Source organism: Xiphophorus couchianus, chromosome 17 (assembly GCF_001444195.1).
Source record: "Xiphophorus couchianus chromosome 17, X_couchianus-1.0, whole genome shotgun sequence".
NCBI classification, from domain to species: domain Eukaryota; kingdom Metazoa; phylum Chordata; class Actinopteri; order Cyprinodontiformes; family Poeciliidae; genus Xiphophorus; species Xiphophorus couchianus.
In genome coordinates, this window is record NC_040244.1 from 7,880,805 (window position 1) to 7,894,248 (window position 13,444).

General features: G+C 37.6%; 1 protein-coding gene across 2 annotated transcripts in view; it reads left to right on the forward strand.

The window, feature by feature from the left end:
- Nucleotides 1-13,444, forward strand: part of chrm2a (cholinergic receptor, muscarinic 2a) — a 78,495-nt gene that overhangs the window by 38,054 nt on the left and 26,997 nt on the right. The window lies entirely within an intron of this gene.

The following is a 13,444-nucleotide window of genomic DNA, read 5'->3' on the forward strand; positions in this document are numbered from 1 at the left end:
ATGGGTGAAGGACTGCTGTTTCTAAGCCTTTGTCACATGTTGACTCGGACAATTAGAGAATGTGGATGGCCCAAAGCTAAGGCCAAGAATAGCTACCTGAGGCGATCCTCACTTCCTGACCTTTATCACTGCCTGAGCGCATTGCAACAGAAGTGGCAAAGGCTTGTCGTGGCAACCAGCAGTTAGGACTATATCACCTGGTAATCATGGCCATGTGAGTTTCCATTGCAGAAATCCTGATATAATAGTAGCATGAAACTACTGTGATGTGATTAATCAAGTTTGAATTGTCATCAGGCTGTATTCATTGTGCTTTCAGCTGGAAATGTGTTGCCTAATCCTGCTTTATCCAGACCGATGCATTTTGTATTTTCCCAGATCTGTGTGAATTGTGTTGCAACAAGTCTAATGAATAGGTTACAAAAGCAATGTGAATTATTCGTGTCATATAATATTGCCCTTTTTGTTAGAAAAATGCTAAAAGCATCACTATACAAGATGGTAACACAAGAAGAAGAACACAATGATGGTTCTCAATTGGAAAAACATTCAAGTCTACTAGTGAACAGTACATTATCTTAATTACACAATTAATAAACCCAGTATGATTGCTTTGAGTTGCTTTAAAACTCCAGTGTAGCTACACTGGAGCTTACATATGAAGCTCCAGTGTAGCTTCATATGGAATGTTCATATGTAATTTTTGAGCAGTTCTATTTTAGACAACTGTGGTGCAAGGGCAATGACGACATACACTTTTTCATCATGTCTTGTTGCTAATATATTCTCTTCAGCTCTACTCTTAAATTGATTGGGGGGGATGAGGAAAGAGGGAAAAAAAATCATAACTGGAAGTTGCTGCCACCACAATTTTGAAGACAGTTTGTCCTTTTTCAAGTTTCCAAAGTGGAATCCGACTTATACAGGTGGTGACCAAAACTGGTCCTCAAAGGCCGATATTCTGCATGTTTTAGTTCTTTCCCTGGTCCAACACACCTGAATTCAATAGCATTATTAGACTCTATAGAACTTTGGTATGCTCAGGAGGTAGTTGGACCTACTGGCAGGATATTCGCCCTTGAGGACTGCAGCTGGATCCCCATGGCTTACACCCAAGTGCAAAATAAGATTTAAAGAGGAACTGATCTATTGTCCTGGGTACTTTCGTCATAGAGTTTTCATGTTATGTTCAGAAACTCTGGCTTCCTCCCACAGCACAAAAAATCTTTACTACCAGGTTATTTTGTCTTCCTGTTCACCTAATTACTCTTTGACGTGAGTGTGTGAGCACTTTTGCTTGTGTTTGTCATGTGTGACTGATGATCTGTCCAGGATGTACCCCGCCTGTTGCCCAAAGACAGCTGGAAATAAGCATTCAGACAGAACAATGACACAGACTGCACAAGTATGGCTTGTTTTAAATGGTTGCCAGGAAAAGCCTATTTTCCTTAAAATAAAATTGCTGCACAGATTACCTTTGAAAGGCTGAATCTGAATCAGGAGACTTAGGGAACAATACCTTTTGGACAGGAGGGATTACAATAGAGATGTTTGGCCATAATGCACAGTGCCATGTTTGGGGAAAAAACAAACTCTGCATCTAGGCACCATGAAGGGCACCTTGAAGTTACTGAGATCCCCGAGCGTGACATCCTTTGTATTCCAGAATCAAATTTGAAGCCATCTGTTTGACAGCTAAAGCAAGCTGGATCATGCAGCAGGACAATCCTGAGCATACCACCAAACCTAACACAGAGTGGCTAAAAAAGAAAGGATTCACTATTGCAATGGCCCAACTGGAGTCCACACTCATCAGATTAACAATATGGCAGAACCTTAAAAAGGAGACTTATACCTCAATAGAAAAGGTAATATTGTTGATCAAATTTCAGCTGGTGTGATGTAACAAATGTCCTTTTCTTTTGGCCCTGTTTATATCTGTAAAATAAATTTACCAGACATCAAATTTCCTACAATGTCCAGAGCCACTCCTGTGAGAAATGCTCCATGAGCATCAACCAGGAGAGGACATTAGCAGCCCATCAATCTGCACTGCATTCTTGTAGTATAATGACAAAAGGTATTATGCTCATACACCATTTGCCTGCAGGAGGGTTAAGAATCACATAATGTGTGACTAGTCATCTGAGCATTAGCAGTAGAAAGAAAATAAGGTTGCTGTCTCAGATCATTACCATTCATGGGGGCTATTATCAGTCAAATAGATATTCTCAGGAAGAGGCACACGTTACATTTCAGTGTACATACATTATTATGTATACTATACATATATAAAAACAACCAACACTCATTTACTACCAGCCAATGGTAGAAGCAACCTATTTACAAATTTGAAATGAGTTGCTTCCCAAACGGCATTATTTGCATACATGTTGCAGGGAGTTGGTATGCGAGTAAAGTGTAAAAATGCAATTTTCTGCTCTACAAGAACTCGATATCAGAGTGCGTGCCACTCCAGCTGTAATTGCACTGCTGCCGACAAAGCCTATAATTTTTACTGTTGGTGGTAAAGATTTAAATTTGCTTTTTAAAATGGGTCAAACCTCAGTTGAAAAGACAGTTTTTCTTCAAAGTTTGTTTTCGTGAATAAGAAGTTTTACATTCTTCCATCTTCCTTTTTTCTTCCAGAGCACTTGTATGCCTGATATTCTAGTTATAGAGTCATTGTCAATTGGGAAAGCATATTTTATAGGAAGAAAACTTAATCTCTGAAAGAATTACATAAATCACAACTATAGGTACATGATTTCAAAATACCACTTTGGTGACACAAAACTAGCCATTAGAGTCACTATAATGGAAAGACATTACTATATATAAATGATGGCATGCCATCTGGAACCACAGAATGAAACCGGCTGTTGTAAACATAAAACAGATTGTTTTCCTGACAAAAAAAAAATCTAATGGAAATATATGGAATGGATGTGTAGCAGCTTAATGGAAGCACAGAAAAAAAATAGACTGAGCACTATTACTTTAACAGTGTCTCTAATTGAAACACTTTTGCAACAAGACAATGAAAGAAAGCAGAATGACCCAAAATTGAAAAATACCAACGATATGACATGTACTTGAATGTGGACATTTTTGTTATTACTGTCAAAAGCTGTCTTTCACCACTGTGGTGAATTACAGGTAGATTAGTTCACCACAGAAAGAGTTTTGAATGATTATCAAAGAACAGATAATCATTTAAATCTTTATTTTTCTGAACTTACATTAGAATTGGTGACATTATTGTTACTTTTGTCTTGATTTGTCATCCTGCTGTCCTAGACATTTCCTTTTCACACTTTGACATACTTGTTTATTTAGTTCACTCTGTTTTCTCAAAGTTTTAAGGCAAACCTAACTTAATCATGCTCCTTCAATAAAACAACTTTTTTATTACATCATTTAAAAATGTCAATTTAAATTACATTTTTTGTATTAACCCTGCATTTCCTGCTTTAACTTACTTATTGTCTTGCTAAACTGATGCCCTTCAGTAAAGAATAGATTGTTGCTCTTTACCCTTTCACTTCCTGTCCTCTAACTCTTTCCTGTTTCAATTATGTTCTTGCAGTGATTGCCAAACAAATAAAAAAAGGGTTCAAATAACAGCAAAAAGTCAAGAGAAGTCAAGAGAAAATGACTGGAATTAGACCAGAGTCACATCTGTCTTTCGATGTGTCCAGATACTCAACCATATGAAAAATTCACACACTTCAAAGTGTTCATGACAACCCCGTAAATGAAGGCCCCTTCTTTCACTGAATTACAATACATTTACATCAGTGACAGACTCTGTTCTTGGTGCCGACAAGTCTTTCTGGCTGCTCGTGTTAGATCAATGTTTTGATACGGATACCCACAGAGAGTTGCAGTCAGCCACACTATGTCCAAGATGTTAAAATTTATGACAGCTCTCACCCCTATGAGGGTTTCGATTCCACACATCAATGCTACTCAGTAAATTTCTAAACAGAATGAATGAGTGGAGAGTGGGGAGTCTAGAACAAGAGTTAAAGTCACAATAAGCTTTCTCGCCGCACATCCTGTTGCATTTCTGCAACACGATTATTTCTGACGGAGCAATACAGTAAAATGTAACTTTCTTTCTTGTGAGAAAGGAAAACTTATAAAAGCACTTCATTAATGCATTTGTAAAAAAAAAAATAAAAATACCTGCAGTGAAATGGCTAATGTTGCAGTTTGATAAGAAGCTTCAACACACAGACAATGAGCTACATCAGGACAATGGCTGGGTTTGGTTGGGGAATAAAGGATACATGTCTCTGTTATGAATGTAAGGTGTCAGGATTTGATTAATGTCTGACATCATAATACATTTCAACTTGAGTAAGCAGCTAAACTGTGAGAGATTACTGGCTACCTTCCTCCATGATAGATCCCATTTCTCATCTGAGCATTCAGGTAATCCTGAAACGTCCTGCAGATTGATTTGGACATTAAACTTTTATGTGTATTACGCCCAATGTCTTGGTATCTATTTCACATTACATTTTCATGGAACAACAAAGACTGGACGAGAGTCAAAATTAAACAACTAATTAGTACAAGACAAATGGGCAAGGTCTTGTTTAAATGTTTGCATACAATAACCATGAGCCTTAGCGTAAGCCATGTTTCAAGATACTTGGGGACTTTTTATAGTCAAAAAAAGGTGATCTACTGTTCTTTATGACAGAAGACTTAAACCCCCCTATAGTCCGATGGGAAGTTAAATCAAACATACATAACCTCACCCATTTAATACATCAATATTGGTCAAACAATACAATTTAGGGGGCTGATAAATGGTGCTTATACTTGGCTAAAATTGGGATTGACATCTCCTAACTTACATTTTTCAGCCTAACTGTGAGAAATTTCCAAATCTGATTTTTATGTTGATCTATAAAAACTAAAACATATTTGGGTTGCCATTCCCACCCCTCTACACATTCCAGTCAGCACAAATTTCTCTCAAGAGAACTTACTGTCACTTTCATTTACCCCAAGGGCACGCCCGTGAGGAAGATTTACCTCATTGTGCTGGTACTTGCAACTGATTTATAGTGATTCCTGGTGAAACTGAACAAATTAACTGTCAACGTGAATGTGTCACGTTAAGAAAAGCTCAGAGAGTCAGGGTATGGGGATATAGTAATATCTTAGTTGACTGTCATGTTTGGTGAAACAGCAAGTCAGCCATGCAAGTATGGGATCTCTGTATTTATTTTTTTAGAGACTTGACTGACGAAAAGAAAAACACACAAAAAAGCGATCGATAGTCCCAATTTTAGTGAAAATTCTTGGACAAATGTAATGTGCTGTAGGTTATGGCCACAGTCTGAAGGCTCATTATGAAAATAAGCACAGTGGGTATGTTTAGGGCTTTATTTGTGCACGGCTCACCACAGTTCTCCTCCCCTTAATCTCTGTCGCACACCTTTCTCATCTGCTCAGTGTAAAATTATGAGCTACATTCAGACAGCTTGATTTGCTGGTAATCGTGTTAAGCAATCCCACAACTGCAGCAGGGCATTGTTCAGGAAGGTTTTCAGAGACGCTTTGGCTGGCAACACGCCACATATGATCCTATTCAAGCTTTTTAATATCCTCATTTTTGGTACTCAATGTCAGTTCACCTTGATCAGGTCTGAGCAAGTTGACAGCTTGTGTGAAAATGCATGGCCTTTTCATCGGGACAATGTTTTAAAAAAACAGAAAAGGGAGCTTTCTTCAGCCATTTCAGAAAGACTCACATGAAACAGCACTGCAGTGTAATAAATAAGGAAGCTCCTTAACCTCACTAAACTTTGCTTTTTGCTTTTAAACTTTGTCATTTAATAATAAAATGTGACTAAAATGTTGTCATTAATGCACATTTTATTTTCTTTTGAGAGAAATCTGTATAATTTCTTAGAAGAAACAAACTTCTTGGTTGAATGAGCATTGGATAGTGTGTCGGGTCTGAAGTGTATGACAAGTGCCTTTATGGCATTAAACCTTGATGTCTAAAAACACAAGAAGCATTTCCATTCATAGGGAAATGCTATTACGGTAGTTATTATTAGCTATTATTAATATAATAATTAATATAATATAATAGCTATTATTAGCACGAGTTCATCTGCTAATTAACATTTTTTCAAATGTATAATCTAATAGGAACCCTGTATCCTTTGTTTGCTGATTTGTTTGTGAGTGGAACAAGTTACATTACCACCTTCCAAATCACAATTTTACTCACAAACAGCCCGTTTGTAACATATCGCTGGTCATCCACAAAACATCCCACTGAGATCGGCTATAAAAGTACACAAAACTCATTTTCATGTTCAAGGAACCAGCTTTATAGATTTGAGCGTTGTGACATGGCGAATTGTCCTGCTGGAAGTGACCATCAACAGACAGACAAAGATTAGTCATAAACAAATTGACATGGTCCCAGGAATATCACGGTCCACTTTCATAAAGAGCCCAAAGTATGCCAAAGAATTACTCCATCCCATTAAACTATCATTCCCTGCAGCCTGAACTTGAATGGATCCATGCTTTCATGTTATTAAGCCACAATTATTACCTATGCATCTGAATGTTGTGGCCCTAATCAAGATTCAACTGACGGGGCAACATTATTCCAGTCTGTTACTGATTCCAAGTGTAGCCTCAGTTTCCTGTTCTTAGCTGAGAAGATTGGTCTGTTGTTCAAGTGGCCAATGTGCTTCAAGGCTGGACTTATTCGTTCATAAATACAATTTTTCCTGATATCTTACTTTTAAGGAGTGGTTATTTGAGACACAGTTGCCTTCCTATCAACTCGGCCTAGTCTGTCCGTTCTCCGTTCACCTTTGGCATTTTCATCAACACCACTCTGGCTCACCGGATATTTTCTCTTTTCAGACCATTCATTATCAATCTGATAGAATGTTGTGCATGAAAACCAATTAAATAAGCCATTTCTGAAACTTGTGGACCTTACAGTCTGGCTCGTAAACCTAATAAAGTGACTCCTGAGTATAAAATAAGAAATTGAGAGATCAAACCTACATAAATGAGAAAGAACCTTGCTCTATTCATGTGCTAATTCTAAGCTAAATGCTTACATAAAAAAAACCAAAGGTGAATCTGGACAATGAAGCACATTTTAGTCTCCGACAGACTTAATTATGCTGATTGTTAGAATCATTAAATCTGATGCTAACATTACCAGCTAAATTGGGTATATCTTAATGGAGAGTTTAACACTTAAATCACTGCCTAAAACATTTGTGTTGTTTAGCATGAGAATAATAATACTGCAGTATTCTTATGCTGCAGAGGATAAGGTATTTCTTGGTGCCGTTTAGATTTCTGCTGCAGTAGGAGGCTTTTAAGGTTTTGCCTATACTAAACGAACAAGCATGCTGCATTAATTAGATGTGATCAACGTTGCCCAGCTTGGTCATTTCTCACAGGCCTTCCTCCCGTCTCTTTCCTTCAGCATAATGTAAATTACGGTTTCCCTGGCCATTATCCTTACACTCCCATTCATCTCAGCCAATTTAAGGGCCAGCAAAGAGAAGAATCTCCTATCTAATCAATATTCCAAGGGAGGCAGAGAGTGCTGTCACATGTCCACATCTCAGACATTTGTCAGAATAACCTAGCCTGACTTTGTGTCCTTTCCTTCAGAGGAATTAAACATGATCATCACTGCATCACCTTTAATTCCCATTTTCAGAATTTAATTCTCTGGATATTTAATAAGCTAGAGTTCAAAAAAAAATTCTGATAAAGTGATTGTTGAGTTCAGAGTTTCAAACAGAAGCCAGAATTATTGCTTACGGTGATTAATCCACCGGCCTTCATTTCAGCTAAAATTACAACCCCCATTATAAACCCTGATTACGCTCCTGTCAACAAGCCAAAAGTGGAGCATATTTCACATCACTTTGTTACCAACAGTTCAGATAATGAACATTTCACTGTCACCCAGCCTCTGTTTTAAAACATGAAGTCCTCCTTTTCTTACTTTAGCTGTCTTTGGGGTGAATAATTCAAACCACAAGCTGATTGGTGACTTTAATCATTCCATTTCTGTCAAATTAGTATCAGAGGCCACAGACAGAATCATAACACCAGAACCACAGCATAATTGCAAATTATGATCCTAAATGGAACTGTAAAATTGCCTTCTGTCTGTGACAAAATAGCACCAAAGGGGATGAAATGTTATTAGTGGTAATACATCATTTAAGTATACTTTTATTCCTTATGTGTACTTGGGTTTGACACAAAGGTTTAGAGAGGATATTGCTTTGAGAGAGACCCCATGCTGTTGTGTTTCAACTATGTGGATGTAGAATAATAAATAAAATGGATTCCAAAGATGAATATTTGGTTAGTGTAATAAGTTTAAAAACTTTTGCTCAAGGTTTTACATAAGCTCTCAGTTTTATTTCTAAATTGGACTCAGGATTGCTCTTGTAGCAGCCTCAAACACAGCAGGTGCATAAATGACCAAGGAGAAAGTTATTACTGTTCTACTGCAAAATCTGTGTTAACCATCATAAATTCTAGTCTTTTAATACTACACAGCATCCAGTATAGTTTTAAAAATGACTTAAATTAATGTGTTACTTTTGAATATGGATTTACTGGTCACATTATGGGCACATTATGTTTATATGCAAAAAAAACTTTTTTGTGTCCATGTGACCTTGATATTCAGAGATCAGTCAAAGCAAAGTCATATAGATCCACATCATGGATGCTAACCATCACATTTTGTGCCAGAAACTATGACAGCAGTATTTTTGTGGGTTTTTTCCTACAGCTAACGTGACTTGTCCATGGCCGTCTGAAAAATGAAAATACAAGTCAAAAAAAGGTTACCTCGCTAAGAGGTAAAGTTGTTTTAGTAGAGTCCTATAAATCTAGCCTAACACTGCTTTAGCAATGCCCTTTTGAATGTTGAGGTCAAAATTGATTTAACACCACCTACTGGGACAGCAGACGTACTACTAAAAATGAGAATAGTTTTGAGAGCAGGTACAGATCAGCGTGTTAGGACACATTTTTGTAACCAGAAAAAATGTTGTTTGAAAGAAAAACAATCTCACCTCCCTCAGCAGATTTATCTAAATCCTGGGTATATTTCATATAGCTATATTACAGACTGTCTCTATAAGTGTACTTATCTCTTTTCTAATGAAAATATGATAACAGAAGACAGAAATGCATATCAGCTGGTTTGGAAGTGCAGATCTTTAGTCCAACTAAAGATGATTGCCAGTATAAAGCAACTGACCCTGAAAGCAAATAACATAAAGAAAGCCCACATCTCTAACATTTCAGAATGGCTTCCTACTTAAATTCCCCTTTGCCAGAGCAATTTTTAAACATATCAAATTTAGCTTTCAGAACCAAATACAGGCGTGAACTTGGTAGCAAGGAAAAACCATCATTAGATGAAGGCAGAACGGAAGAGAGAATGCACTGAGGAGCGCTCTGCTAAGGCTGTGCATTGACCCATTACTAAAGTTTGGCCTCACTTTCTGCACAGAGCAGCCTCTACTGTCTGAGGCACAACGCTGCTTCTGTTATTACCGAAGGGGTCATAGATAACAGCCCTTTCATGACTTTTTGAGATCTGCCTAATGCTCACAGACAATGTGGTTGTTCATTTCACTTTACTTGCTAACACATAGGGGAGGGATTTGACATGCATAATGAGGCTTTAAATATCATCCTGGCTCTTAGCTAAAAACTTAGTTGCAACTTCGCACAAGTCCTTCTTTAACAGCATCTCTTCAGATGTACAAGAGGAAGACAGCCTCCAGCATTCGATGCAGCTGCTAATCTGGAGCTGTAAATCAAATTGGCAGAGCCACTCCCTCTCATCCTCCGTCCCACATAAAAGCAGCATAGCTGAGTGAAGCATATTGATGCCAGCCCCTGGAGTGTGTTAACAGTCGTCCAACTGGACCAACGCCTAGCAGTGCTTCTGGACGCTTCCTGCCATCGCAGGCACAGAGGGCTTAGCAGCGGCTCATCAAACCCACTGTGCTGTGAAAAGATGACAGCGTGAGGCCTGTAGATTAAAACCACTCAGCGCTCTGACGTCGCAAAAGAAGACCAAACGCACTCCACAACCAAAGATTTAACAAAAATCATCTTTCTGGGCCATGGCCGGTCTGTTTGCACGACTGAACTCAAAGAAATAACCAAACGGAAATAATATCTGTTCTCGAAACAGTGAGCTCTCATCCATATTTGATAAGTTCTACTTGTAGCATTACCCATTTATTGGACAGCCAGAGCTAAAGTTCTCTGTGAGCATTCATTATTTGAACTTTCACATTTTCTGAGATTAGAACCACAATCTAATGTGCATATGGACCAATGCAAACTAGCATATAACTGTAAGGTGGAAAAACTACAGTTATCAAATTTTTTGCAAAATAAAAATCTGAAAAGTAAGATGGGCATTTTTCTCAGCCTTCCTGTAAACTTACTTTTTAAAACCGCAACTTTGCACAAAAACCTCACGTAAGAAAACTTGATGGATCGTTTGTTTGAATATCAATATTTAAATCTTTCCACAGATTCTCAGTTGAGTTTGGATTTTGACTGGGCCATTCACACTGATGGTTATCCTTTGGTCTAAACCATTGCATTGCAGCTCTGGCTGTACGTTTGAGGTTGTTATCATAAGAGTTAACAGCTTTCTCTGACCCTTTATATTTTCCAATAAACTCTGACTTGGTTCACCATCACTGTTGGTGGAAAGAGTCCCTTTTGCATGATGCTGCTACCACCTACCTCGTCCATAAATGGCAATTTGTTTGACTAATAGTGATTTTGTTATAAAAGTCTTACATCTGAACTGTGAATCTGTCCAACTGTAGCTTAGACTTGTTCTTAAGAGTTACAAGACAAATCACGTTAGCAAAGTGCTCTTGAGAACTACAGCAGAAGAAGCTAATCAGTTACACAACAGGACTCCAACCTTTTCAGTGAATACTTGTACCCTTTAACAGCTCTTGTATGCTGGCAAGCTCCATTATGTCCCGCCGTCTCATATGGGAGTAAACAGATCAATAGTCTCACCTGAGATGTAGATGCTCACCTTCTCCTAACAGCAGTGATCAAGCAATATCTGTAAATCCCCCTCCTTTCAGCTGTAGCCATAATGACACTAATGGGCAGCAATGGTCCCAAGTGACCCTTTATTACAGTGATTAAGCCAGCAACCTCAAATATAATGTTCTAATCTGATTAAGAGATGGACACAGATAAGTGGGAGAAGGGCATGGAGGGGCTTGTAAATCCAGAGTTCAAATTGGAATGATCTGGATGTCCAGCCATTTTGATGGTCAGGAAAATTGTCCTCAAATGTGTGCATTTTAGTATTTGCTACTAAAATTTAGGCCCAAAGTGAATTCTGATTATGTTGATTTCTGCATCACTTTCAAAAAGTGGATGTCATGTTTTCAGATTCTTTCAAACCAAAAGAAATATAAAATATTGCACCTCGGCTGTGACATTTATATGATGCAGACCAGCCCAAAAATCAATCCTCTCCCCAGAGATGGAAGCTGCAGTGATGGATACCATCCTCCCCCCCACGCCTTGCTGTGAGACAAGAGTGCCACTTTGTGTGTGTGCGGGCGTGTATATGTCTGTGTGTGGAGATCTCACTTCATTTAGCACTGCACCACAGGGGAGCCATGGAAAATCACAGAGAGACACGGAGAGAGAATAAACAAACAAATCAAAAGCATTAAACCAAGCAAACACAACATAGGAGGCTTTTTTAGGGACCGTTAAACCTCCATTATCCGCCTGAAATTAAATCTCTTTTTCAGTCGACTCCTGTTTCGGAGGTGTACTGAGTTCAGGTTTCAAATTAGAATGTGAGAGTATCGACAACGATGTTATTCTGCAAAACCCTTGTTTTGCTTTCAAGGTAATGCAGAAAATGTCTGGTCATTTACTTTTAAAAAACAATCTCTCCACTCTAAGCACTTAAGTATTTATTCATTTGCTTGTGCTAGCTGTAACCAGAACACTTTAGCATTTAAACACTTTAACGACAGTCTACTTCCACCTAAAATAATTCTTTTTTTAGATGATTAGCACTTTTTCAAAGAGAAAAAGTCACAAAAATCCATGTCTTTCAAACATTTGGGAAGTTCTGTCCTGGCTTTGTCAGCTTTTAATTAACTTGCAGCATTTATCAACAATGAACTTGTATGTAGGCCTGTCACAATAACAAATTTTGCTGAGCGATTAATTGTCTCAAAAATTATTGCGATAAACGATAATATTGTTTGAAGACCTTTTTACACTTATTTAATGGAAATGATGTAATAATTCATGCGATTTCCTGCCAAAGATAGATACACTTTATTTTCAAAAGAACATTTAACACTGGAACTGATAAACAAAATAAACAAAACAAAAAAAATAAATAAAATGGATTCTCAGTCTCCATTAATAAGAAATGTACTTGAATAAAAACTAAACAACATAAAGCCAAAGTGGAAATAAATACTGCATTCAACCAAAAGAGTGCAGATTATGAAGTCTATATATTATGTTGCCCTTCAGTAATAATTAGATTTAAATAGAGAAGACAGGCACATCGACTACCTGATGCAATAGTTCACGCTACTTTTTTTTGCCCAGATTTTACCCCCAATATTAGAAAGTTGGTCGTTCTAAGATTGTAGCTTATGATTTCATTGCTAACATTTTTATACTATACTGTCTAAATTTATTTCCAAATAGAAGCTATTGCCCTGAGATCTGATCTGAATATTTTAATATTTGAGCGAATGTTGATTTTTAAGTATAATTTGGCCTCAGTTTAACTTACAGCTAAATAAGTGTGTGGAAGGAAGACTCTCTGCAGACGGATGAGTTTTACAGCAATCTGTTTCACTACTGAGTCTCCACAACGTAGAATATATTTTGAAAAGGAAATCTTTTTAAAAAATCTATCTTTTAGCTTCAATAACATGGAGCATGTGCAGTCTATGTTACGTTTCTGTTCTGTGGGAAAGTGAAGCTGTGGCTGAGTAGCTCAGGTGCATTTATGTTGTCTCACGCTTTCATGTTCAGCTGGGTTATCTAATGACTGAGTGGCTGCAGCTGTGAAATGGTGGGTGGGATCAGATCAGATGCAAGTTGCACAAAGAAAAAGCTTGAAAGACATTTGACAAATTTAATTCTTACTGAATTAAAAACATACCTTAAAGAATGAGTTTTTCCTTCTTTGTTATTGTTAGTCATTTTTACTCTAAAGTTATATTTTGTATCGGCATGACGAATATATTCTGCTGTTGCACGCAAACCAGAAACCTAAGGCTGAGTTGTTTGTATGCTTCTGTCAGAAAGCAGAGTGCAGCACAGATGTGATATTCTAGGATGACATTTCAAATGA